At 50.6% G+C, this 10,349-nt stretch overlaps 1 protein-coding gene across 1 annotated transcript in view; it reads left to right on the top strand.

Moving 5' to 3' along the window:
- Nucleotides 1–3,738: 3,738 nt before the first annotated feature.
- The window catches only part of ST3GAL2 (ST3 beta-galactoside alpha-2,3-sialyltransferase 2), a 69,867-nt gene continuing 63,256 nt past the window's right edge, over nt 3,739–10,349 (top strand). The window contains exon 1 of the mRNA XM_038753439.1: nt 3,739–3,835. The gene's annotated coding sequence lies outside the window, so the exon portion shown is untranslated. The remainder of the gene's footprint in view (nt 3,836–10,349) is intronic.

Raw genomic sequence — 10,349 nt, 5'->3', positions numbered from 1 at the left:
TCAGGTTGCCCCACGTGGGGCTCACAGTCTTAATCGCTTAGTACAGTGCTCTGCACATAGTAAGCGCTCAATAAATACGATTGATTGATTGATTGATTGATTGATTAATCCCCATTTTACAGATGAGGTAACCGAGGCACAGTGACCGCTGTTGGGTAGGGACTGTCTCTATGTGTTGCCGACTTGTACTTCCCAAGCGCTTAGTACAGTGCTCTGCACGCAGTAAGCGCTCAATAAATACGATTGATTGATTGATTGATTGACTTGCCCAAAGTCACACAGCTGACAAGTGGCGAAGTGGAAATTAGAACTCCCAAGCCTGTGCGGTTGCTACTAAGCCACGCTGCTTCTCTAGTGCCAAGAACAGGCATATAGTAAGTGCTTAACAAATACCATAATAATAATAATTATTATTATTATTTGTACCATTCCAGGTTCCTTTTCTAGCATCCTTCTCCAGCCCTTCTCCAGTTGTACTTCAGGTTAGGGATGGGGGGGCCCCAAATGAAGTTGGCAGGCCAGAAGCTGGTTTGACTCTCCAAGGGATTGCGGGCACATGACACAGTGCACTGCAGACTACTTATCCCTAATAGCCTCATTTTCCATCTGTTCCCTTCCGCTTAATCAATTCTCTGTTTACCGTCATTCCCTGTTTCCCGAGGCAGGGGCCGAGAAGGGAGCAGCTCTGCATTCTGGGACCCGCTGTCTGTCACCGGGATGAACTCTGCGGAGCTTGGAGGCCGGTCCCTGATGAAGCAGCGTGGCTCCGTGGAAAGAACACGGGTTTGGGAGTCAGAGGTCTTGAGTTCTAATCCCGACTCTGCCACTTCTCAGCTGTGTGACTTTGGGCAAGTCACTTCACTTCTCTATGCCTCAGTTCCCTCATCTGGAAAATGGGGATGAAGGCTGTGAGCCCCACGTGAGACAACCTGATTACCTTGTATCCACCCAATGCTTAGAACAGTGCTTGGCCCATAGTAAGCGCTTAACAAATGCCATCAGTATTAATTTGAGAAGCAGCATGGCTCAGTGGAAAGAGCACGGGCTTGGGAGTCAGAGGTCATGGGTTCAAATCCCAGCTCCGCCAATTGTCAGCTGTGTGACTTTGGGCAAGTCTCTTAACTTCTCTGTGCCTCAGTTCCCTCATCTGTAAAATGGGGATGAAGACTGTGAGCCCCATATGGGACAACCTGATCAACTTGTATTTCCTCTGGCGTTTAGAACAGTGCTTTGCACATAGTAAGTGCTTAACAAATGCCATCATTATTAATTTGAGAAGCAGCGTGGCTCAGTGGAAAGAGCCCGGGCTTGGGAGTGAGAGGTCATGGGTTCAAATCCTGGCTCCACCAATTGTCAGCTGTGTGACTTTGGGCAAGTCACTTAAATTCTCTGTGCCTCAGTTCCCTCATCTGTAAAATGGGGATTAAGACTGTGAGCCCCATATGGCACAACCTGATCACCTTGTATTCCCTCCCGCGCTTAGAACAGTGCTTTGCACATAGTAAGTGCTTAACAAATTCCATTATTATTATTATTATTGGGAGCTAGAGGACATGGGTTCTAATCCCGGTTCCGCCTCCTGTCAGCTGTGTGACTTTGGGCAAGTCACTTAACTGCTCTGTGGCTCAGTTACCTCATCTGTAAAATGGGGATTAAGATTGGGACAATCCCCCACATGGGACAACCTGATCACTTTATAACCTCCCCAGCACTTGGAGCAGTGCTTTGCACATAGTAAGCATTTAACAAATGCCATTATTATTATTATTATTATCCACCCCAGCGCTTTAGAACAGTGCTCAGCACATAGTAAGTGCTTAATAAATACTATTATTGTTAGTAGTAGTATATTAAGTCACTTCACTTCTCTGGGCCTCAGTGACCTCATCTGTGAGCCCAATGTTGGGTAGGGACTGTCTCTATATGTTGCCAATTTGTACTTCCCAAGCGCTTAGTACAGTGCTCTGCACATAGTAAGAGCTCAATAAATACGATTGATGATGATGATGATGATGTAAAATGGGGATGAAGACTGTGAGCCCCACGTGGGATAACCTTGATTACCTTGTATCCCCCCCAGCGCTTAGAACAGTGCTTAACACATAGTAAGCGCTTAACAAATACCATCCTTGTTATTATGAGCCGCTTCTTATGTTAGGTAGGGACCGTCTCCATCTGTTGCCGACTTGGACTTCCCAAGCGCTTAATCCAGGGCTCTGCACACAGTAAGCGCTCAATAAATACGATTGAAGGAATGAATGAAAAGACACCAAAGCGCTTAGTCCCGTGCTCTGCACCCAGTAGGTGCTCAATAAGCGCGACTGAATGAATCAATAAATACGATTGAATGAATGAATGAATGACAAGTGGCAGAGCCGGGATTAGAACCCACGACCTCTGATTCCCAAGCCCGGGCACTTTCAGCGCTTAGAACAGTGCTTTGCACATAGATGCATGAACTTGGTTCAACTCATTAAGGGTTGATTTATTTATTTTATTTGTACATGTTTATTCTATTCATTTTATTAATATGTTTTGTTTTGTTCTCTGTCTCCCCCTCCTAGACTGTGAGCCCACTGTTGGGTAGGGACCGTCTCTATATGTTGCCAACTTGGACTTCCCAAGCGCTTAGTACAGTGCTCTGTACACAGTAAGCGCTCAATAAATACGATTGAATGAATGAATGAATGAATGAATGAATGAATGAATGAATGAATATTATCCCCCCACTGTTCCCCGAGTCGGGTTTCAGGCGGACTACAATCCCCACAATCCCCCGCGCCGGCCCGCAGTGCCTTCTGGGAGCTGTAGTTCCCACGCTGCCTCCCGGCCATGGTTGGGGGGAAGCCCCCCGGGCCACGTGGACTCCATTTCCCGGCGTTCCGCTGGGTGGGGGTGGGGGGGCCGGCGGCGGCGGCTAGCCCCCTGCCTCCCCATCGCCCTCCTCTGAAATCAGGGTTTGCGGGGAGGGAGAAGGAAGGGAGGAGGGAAGAAAGGAAGGAGGGAAGGAAGGAGGGAAGGAGGGAGGGAGGGAAGGAAGGTAAGGGGCTTAGCGAAGGGAGCAGCAGGGGCAGGGGGAGCAGGAGGAGCAGGAGGAGGAGCAGCAGGGGGAGCAGGAGGAGGAGCTGGAGGAGGGGCAGGGGAATCAGGAGGAGGGGCAGGGGAATCAGGAGGAGGAGGAGGAGCAGGAGGAGGGGCAGCAGGGGGAGCAGGAGGAGGAGGAGGAGGAGCAGGAGGGGGAGCAGCAGGAGGAGGGGGAGCAACAGGAGCAGGAGGGGAAGCAGCAGGAGGAGGGGAGGAGGAGCGGGAGGAGGAGCAGGAGGGAGCAGGAGGAGGCAGGAGGAGGAGGGGAGCAGGAGGAGGAGCAGGAGGGAGCAGCAGGAGGAGGGGGAGCAGGAGGAGGCAGGAGGAGGAGGGGAGCAGGAGGGGGAGCAGCAGGAGGAGGGGGAGCGGGAGGAGGAGCAGGGGGGGAGCCGGGGGAGGAGGAGCAGGAGGGGGAGCAGGGGGAGGGGGAGGGGGAGCAGGGGGAGGGGGAGGAGCAGCAGCAGCAGCAGGAGGGGGAGCAGCAGCAGCAGGAGGAGGAGGAGCAGGGGGGAGCAGGAGGAGGGGGAAGAGGAGCGGCAGGGGGAGCAGGAGGAGGAGCAGGAGCAGGAGCAGGAGCCGAGCAGTGGGCGCGGGCGGGCGGGCGGGCGGCCGGGAGCCCCCGGAGTCCCCGGCGGAGCTGTAAGGGATCGCGGGCAGCGGCGGCAGCAAACAGCAGCGGCAGCAGCGGGTCCCTCGGCCCCGGCGGCGTTGTCGGCGTGGTGGAGGGGCAGTGCAGCGGAAGGGGGCCACGGTGAGCGAGGCCGGGGCGGGTGGGGAAGGGGAGGGGGCTGCCGGGTTTGGGGTAGGGAGGGGAAGGGGCTGCCGGGGTTGGGTTGGGGAAGGGGAGGGGGCTGCTGGCTTTGGGATGGGGAGGGGGCTGCTGGCTTTGGGATGGGGAGAGGGCTGCTGGGTTTGGGATGGGGAAAGGGCGGGGGGGTGCTGGGTTTGGGAGGGGGAGGGATGGAGAGGGGGCTGCCGGGTTTGGGGTAGGGAGGGGAAGGGGCTGCCGGGTTTAGGATGGGGAAAAGGGGCGGGGGGGGCTGCTGGGTTTAGGATGGGGAAGGGGCGGGGGGCTGCCTGGTTTGGGTTGAGGAGGAAGGGGGCTGCCTGGTTTGGGATGGGGAAGGGAGGGGGGGAGGGGGCTGGCGGGTTGAGGAGGGGGAGGGGGGACGGGGAAGGGCGAGCCGGGGCTGCGGGCGGCCTGTCTTCCCTCCCAACAAATCCCCCGGACGCGTTGGAGGGTTTGGGGGCTCCGGGGGGCGAGGCCTGGGCCCGCCCGACCTTCCGGGGTCCGGGAGGGGAAGGGAGGGGAGGCGGGGGCCGCGGACCGGCAGAGGAGCAGCAGGAGGAGGAGGAGGAGGAGGAGGGTGGGGAGGGGAGGGGGCGACGCCCTCAGCTCCATCCCTGCCTTCCCGGCTTCCCAGGGACCCGTTCCCCAAGGCCGGTCTCCCCTCCCCGCATTCTCCTCCTCCTTCTCCTCCTCCTGCTTCTCCCCCGTGCCCAGAACTCCCCGCAGGGTCTTCCTCCCCACCCGGTCCTGCCCCTCCGGCACCCAGGATCCGTTAACCTCCGCCTTCTCCACCCACCCCCTTCTCTCGATCTTTATGCAATCCTTGGGAGATTGGGAGGAAGGAGGAAAACTGAGGCGTACGGCTTAAAGGAGTGGCTTGGTCAAGGTCAAAGCCGGGCTGGCTGAGCTGGGAAAAACCCCAATTCCCGGGACTCCCAGGGAAGCCCTCCACGCCAGGGTAGCCTCCCCACTCCCCTTCCCTCACCCCGACATTTGACACATTTCCTAGATTCCTTTTAGCTTAGCAGCTCATCTTGCCCTACCCCTCGCTCGCCTCTCGACCCCCAGTCATAATTTCCTTTGTCCTAACAATAGGCAGCAGACTCTGCTGCTTTCCTCCTGGAATATCCTGTCCGGTGCTTTTCCATCCCAAGCCGTCTCCGCTCCAGCCTACTCAGGATTTCCTTTCCCTTAGCATTTTCCAACCTTACTGCCCCTGCTTGATTAATGGCTTAAGGAGGAGAAATTGGGCCGACGGGATGATGGATCTCGGTTCCACCTCCTTTTCCCGTGAAATCGTCTTCTAGAATTCCCCTCCCTTTCACGGCCTCTTTGGGAAACACCATAACCTCAGGAGTTGTCTGGAGCTGATTGGGAGTTTCCCACTTTCACTTTTCTCCTGCCTTTACCCTGGCCCCCATCACTCCTTTCTCCTTCTCCCAGGCTTTTTGGAAAGTGCCTTCTGGCCTGTCCTCTCTAATTCTGCCGCGAATAGGGTCTGAGACTCCACAGAGATTTTGGATAGGAAGATCCTCTCCCTTTTACCATTATTAGAGCAGAGTGTAATCACAGTGGTTTTGAGCCCAAGGCAGGGAGGCTGGACTTTTGGGTTGAATTCTTACTCCATGGCTGGATTTGCTGCCTGCTAGTGATTGCAGTACTACCCCTTGTTGAGACTGTGGTACCTACAAAGCCCTGGAAAGGTTTGGTTTAAATTCTAGTAGTGTTTATCTGAGTGTTGAAGAGGAACAGTAAAGAGAATCGAAGCAGAGCGATAGATCAGACATTTTTGTGATGTTCTCCCATCGCCAACCTTGCCCCATCAATTCCCACCCGTGTTCCACCTAGAAGCACCTCCTTAGTCCCAGTTTCTTAGTGAGGGACCGGGGAATGGTCTGAAACGTGCAGTACTACGTCTGTTGGGAATTTTGAGGCACCTCGAGTGAGCCGCTTAAATCCAAAACAGATGGACTCCTTTCTTCACGGTAGCGAAGGAAAGAAAGCTGCTAACTTTGTAACTTGAGAATAGAGGAGAATGGAAAAAGTGGGGAGGGGGAGAAGGGACTCAAATGAACATTTTTCTTTGCATTCTGTGTGTGTCTTCGCCACTGGTCTCGGTTAGTGCTGGCTGCTTCTGAAATGCATCTGTCTACCAAGAATGTGCTTGTTCTTGTATGTCTCCTGGATACAGAACCATCTCCCCGAGGCTCAAGTGGCAATGCCCTGAATGATGCTCAAGGTAGTCACGAGTACCACAAGAATCACTGGGCCTCATGAGAATGAGAGTTTCTCTCCACCATCGTAACCCTCCTGGCTATTGCTAAAAGATCCCGTCATGGGAAGACGGGGAGGAGGTGGTCTTAGGAATTTGAAATAATGGATTGATTTGGAGGGTCCAGATTTTTAATACTAAGCCAAGGATATTGAATTGTTCCACCCTCTGAGGTCTGGGCATTAGCAAGTGCTGGGATCAGGTCTTTGATAGAGGAAAAGGTGGAGAAAATTGTAGTTTTCCAACTGGGTTTTTTTTTTTTTCCAATAATAATAATGATGGTATTTGTTGAACATTTACTATATGCCAAACACTGTTCTAAGCTCTGACAGTATGACCTTAAGATGAAAGTTAGATGCTTGGAGGACGGAGACTTGATTTCTGCAACTAAGTTATATGATCAGAAGCATTTTTGTGTTTAGTTCTTAGACCTGGGCATTCAAAATGGTGATTGTAAAAAGCTGCCCCCTTCCACCTTGCTTCCTGAGGCTTTCTCCAAGAATTGACATAGTTGAGCCTTTCCCTCTCACGCTTTTTGAGCTGATGGTGGGAAAGATTTGTGTGCGCCTGACTCCAGGCCGTTTCACCTGGCTTAAATCTGGCAGAAACCCAGCACTGGTCAATCAATCAATCAATCATATTTATTGAGCGCTTACTGTGTGCAGAGCACTGTACTAAGCACTTGGGAAGTACAAGTTGGCAACATATAGAGACGGTCCCTACCCAACAACAGGCTCACAGTCTAGAAGGGGGAGACAGAGAACAAAACCAAACATATTAACAAAATAAAATAAATAGAATAGACCTGGGGCTGGGTTGGGCAGCCACGTGTATTAAAGAGCCTCGGATTCAGGCGGATTTTATTTTCTTTTTGGTCCGGCTTAATATCCGGGAAGGAGCCAGACCTTTACCCCAGAGATCCAAGTGGGGCCTGTCATTTCCTGATTCCCCCTATCTGTAATGATTTCCCCTAGCTGACATTTATTTTAATGTCCATCTCCCCCTGTAGATTGTATGGCCATTTTGGACAGGGTTTGTGTTTACCAAACTCTTTTGTTTTGTACTTTCCTAAGTGCTTGGTGTAGTACTCTGCACATGGTAAATGCTTATTAAATATCATTGATATTTGGAGGTTTTCAGGAGCCCAACATCCGCCAAGCTAGCTCTTTTCCTCCCTTCAAAGCCTTACTGAGAGCTCACCTCCTCCAGGAGGCCTTCTCAGACTGAGCACCCTCTTCCTCTCCCTCTCCCCATCCCCCCCGCCCTACCTCCTTCCCCTCCCCACAGCACCTGTATATATATTTGTACAGATTTATTACTCTATTTTACTTGTACATATTTACTATTTATTTTGTTAATGATGTGCATATACCTTTAATTCTGCTTGTTCTAATGATTTTGACACCTGTCTACATGTTTTGTTCTGTTGTCTGTCTCCCCCTTCTAGACTGTGAGCCCATTGTTGGGTAGGGACCATCTCTAGATGTTGCTGACTTGTACTTCCAAAGCGCTTAGTACAGTGCTCTGAGCACAGTAAGCGCTCCATAAATACGATTGAATGAATGAACTGGAAGACAGATGCCACCTCTGCTCCAGAAAACGAGTCCGCAAGGCTATCTGAGAATGGCAGGGACCCGTAGCAACAGCTTATTACCAGCTTCCTCAGGCTGGTGTGATCTAGGGCAAGTCACTTAACTTCTCTGTGCCTCAGTTTCCTCAACTATAAAATGGGGATTAAATCCTATTCCCTCCTACTTAAACTGTGGGCCCCATGTGGGAGAAGGACTCTGCCAAACTGATAAACTTGTATCTACCCCAACAGGTAGAAAGGTGCTTAACACGTAAGTACTTAGCAAATACCATTAAAGAAAGGAGGTTGACTAAGTTTGCCCAGTTCTCTCCTGCCAAACTCTAAAGGTTCCTGGTGCTCTCTGTTTAGGGCTTTTCCTTTGGCTTCCGAAGTCCCACATGAGTGGGAGAGAGTTTCTCTTCTCCACTCCTCCGCCTTGCCTCCAGCCCCAAAGAGACACAGCATGGTCTAGTGGTTAGAGCACAGGCCTGGGAATCAGAAAGTCAATCAATCAATCAATCAATCGTATTTATTGAGCACTTACTGTGTGCAAAGCACTGTACTAAGCGCTTGGGAAGTACAAGTTGGCAACAAATAGAGACAGTCCCTACCCAACAGTGGGCTCACAGTCTAAAAGGGGGAGACAGAGAACAAAACCAAACATACTAACAAAATAAAATAAATAGAATAGATATGTACAAGTAAAATAAATAAATAGAGTAATAAATATGTACAAACATATATACATATGTACAGGTGCTGTGGTTCTAATTCCAGTTCCGCCACTTGTCTACTGTATGACCTTGGCAAGTCACTTCATTTTGCCTCATGTGTAAAATGGGGTGTGAGTCCCAAGTGAGACATGGACTATGTCCAACCTAATTAGCTTGTATTTACCTCAGCACTTAGTTCAGTGCCTTAAAATCATAAAAAAAACCCAACCAATAACCTAAGCATAGAAATAGTCATTGTGCACCAGTCTGGTTTTGTCCAATTCTCTTTTGGGTCTCTTAAGGTATCTGTCCCTCTCTGGGTATAGAAGAGGAGATGGGTAAGCTCACACCATCCAAAAGTGTTTTGGAGGTATCTTGAGGTTTGCATATTCTCTGGAGGAATTGGGGTTTTTCTAAAGTTTTACTTTGGTTAGTGGGGGCTCCTGAAAAAGTCTCTAATCAGCTATTGTAAATAATAATAATGTTGGTATTTGTTAAGCGCTTACTATGTGCAAAGCACTGTTCTAAGCACGGGGTAGATACAAGGTGATGAGGTTGTCCCATGTGGGGCTCACAGTCTTCATCCCCATTTTCCAGATGAGGGAACTGAGGCCCAGAGAAGTGAAGTGACTTGCCCAAAGTCACACAGCTGACAAGTGGCGGAGCCGGGATTTGAACCCACGACCTCTGACTCCAAAGCCTTCTGGTAGATGTACTAATTACCTGTAATTACAACACAGTGTCAATAGAACTTGTATATGACCTTTTTATATCTCATTCTTCGGGTCCCAGGGAGATAGGTTGGGCTCCTGACTGCATCTGAGATTCTTAAAGCCCCTTAAGACAAAGCTCTTGGGAAGCAGCATGGCCTAGTGAAAAGAGCATGGGCCTAGGAGCAGAGGACCTGGGTTCTAATCCTGGCTCTGCCATGTATTGGCTGGGTGACCTAGGGCAAGTCACTTCACTTCTCTGTGTCTGTTACTTCACCTGTAAAATGGGGATCAAGACTGTGAGCTCCATATGGGATGTGGACTTTGTCCAGTCTGTCGCTACCTAGCGCTTAGTACAGTGCCTGGCACATAGTAAGATTTTAAATAGCATTTTAAAAAAGGGCAAGGAGACAGGCAGGAGCATAAAATATGCTACGTCTGGGCTGGATCCCTTTAAATCTTGTGGGCCTGTGGAAGCAGAAGGTGTGTGGAAGGTCAGAGGAAAGGGGAGCAGAGGGACAGGAGGATGTCCTGGGCTTAGAGATGGGATCCCATCTGAGGGACCAGAAAAGTTCTAAAACCCTTGAATGGGTAGGGAGGGGGCCCAGCCATTCAGGACAGGAGCACAAGGAGCATCCCTTACCTGGGATTTTGCCTGGAGTTTGAAGCCCATCCTATTAGGCCAGCAACTTTGGATGTTCTTCTCTCTGCGTGGCTCAGTAGAAAGAGCCCGGGCTTTGGAGTCAGAGGTCATGGGTTCAAATCCCGGCTCCACCACTTGTCAGCTGCGTGACTTTGGGCAAGTCACTTCACTTCTCTGGGCCTCAGTTACCTCTTCTGTAAAATGGGGGTAAAGACTGTGAGCCCCCTGTGGGACAACCTGATCACCTTGTAACCTCCCTAGCACTTAGAACAGTACTTTGCACATAGTAAGCGCTCAATAAATTTTTTTTTAGACTGTGAGCCCACTGTTGGGTAGGGACTGTCTCTATATGTTGCCAATTTGTACTTCCCAAGCGCTTAGTACAGTGCTCTGCACATAGTAAGCGCTCAATAAATACGATTGATGATAAATGCTATCATTATTATTTTCTCTCTCTGCTTTCTGAACCCAGTAAAATATTGGATGAAAACACAAAGTAACACTGCTTTTGAGGCTGAAATGACTTATTCTGTTGGGTGGCCAGGGAGCTTCCTTTTGGCACAGGGG

This window comes from Tachyglossus aculeatus, chromosome 11, assembly GCF_015852505.1.
Source record: "Tachyglossus aculeatus isolate mTacAcu1 chromosome 11, mTacAcu1.pri, whole genome shotgun sequence".
Classification (NCBI taxonomy): domain Eukaryota; kingdom Metazoa; phylum Chordata; class Mammalia; order Monotremata; family Tachyglossidae; genus Tachyglossus; species Tachyglossus aculeatus.
This window is presented reverse-complemented; position numbering and strand designations above follow the sequence as displayed.